The following is an 827-nucleotide window of genomic DNA, read 5'->3' on the forward strand; positions in this document are numbered from 1 at the left end:
TCGCCCGGACGGGCCCGGTCCCGTCCCGGCGGCCAGGGTCGGTTCCGGGGAGCGAGTCTGTGACCCCATGCCGGGGATCCTGCGGGGGTGTGGGCTGTCCGGGGAGCGGGGCTGTGAGCCCGTACCGGGGATCCTGCGGGGGTGTGGGCTGTCCCGGGCAGCGGGGATGTGACCCCGTGCCGGAGGTCCCGGCTCCATCATGGAGGAGCGGGGCTGTGAGCCCGTACCGGGGGTCCTGCAGGCTGTGGGCTGTCCGGGGAGCGAGGCTGTGACCCCATGCCGGGGGTCCTGCGGGGCTGTGGGCTGTCCCGGACAGAGGGGATGTGACCCCAGGCCAGGGGTCCCAGCTCCATCGCGGGAGTGCAGGCTGTCCCAGGCAGAAGGGCTGTGAGCCCGTGCGGGGTTCTTGTGTGGGTGCGGGCTGGCCAGGCACCAGGGCTGTGAGCCAATACCGGGGGTCCTGGCTCCATGTGGGGGTGCGGGCTGTCCGGGGAGCGAGGCTGTGACCCCGTGCCGGGGGTCCCAGCTCCATCACGGCGATGCAGGCTGTCCGGGCAGAGGGCCTGTGACCCCATGCCGTGGGTCCTGGCTCCATGCATGGTGTGGGCTGTCCCGGACAGAGGAGATGTGAGCCCGTGCCGGGGGTCCCAGCTCCATCACAGGGATGGAAGCTGTCTGGGCAGCGGGGCTGTGACTCCATGTGGCGGTCCTGTGGGGCTGTGGGCTGTCCCAGGCGGTGGGGCTGTGACTCCATGCCGGGGGTCCTGTGGGGCTGTGGGCTGTCCCAGGTGGTGGGGCTGTGACTCCCTGCCGGGGGTCCCCCCGCC

General features: G+C 72.4%; 1 protein-coding gene across 1 annotated transcript in view; it reads left to right on the plus strand.

Moving 5' to 3' along the window:
- Positions 1-827, plus strand: part of LOC102044665 (uridine-cytidine kinase-like 1) — a 15120-nt gene that overhangs the window by 13553 nt on the left and 740 nt on the right. The gene's annotated exons all lie outside the window — the stretch shown is intronic.

Source organism: Geospiza fortis, unplaced genomic scaffold (genome assembly GCF_000277835.1).
Source record: "Geospiza fortis unplaced genomic scaffold, GeoFor_1.0 scaffold1103, whole genome shotgun sequence".
In the NCBI taxonomy this organism is placed as follows: Eukaryota; Metazoa; Chordata; class Aves; order Passeriformes; family Thraupidae; genus Geospiza; species Geospiza fortis.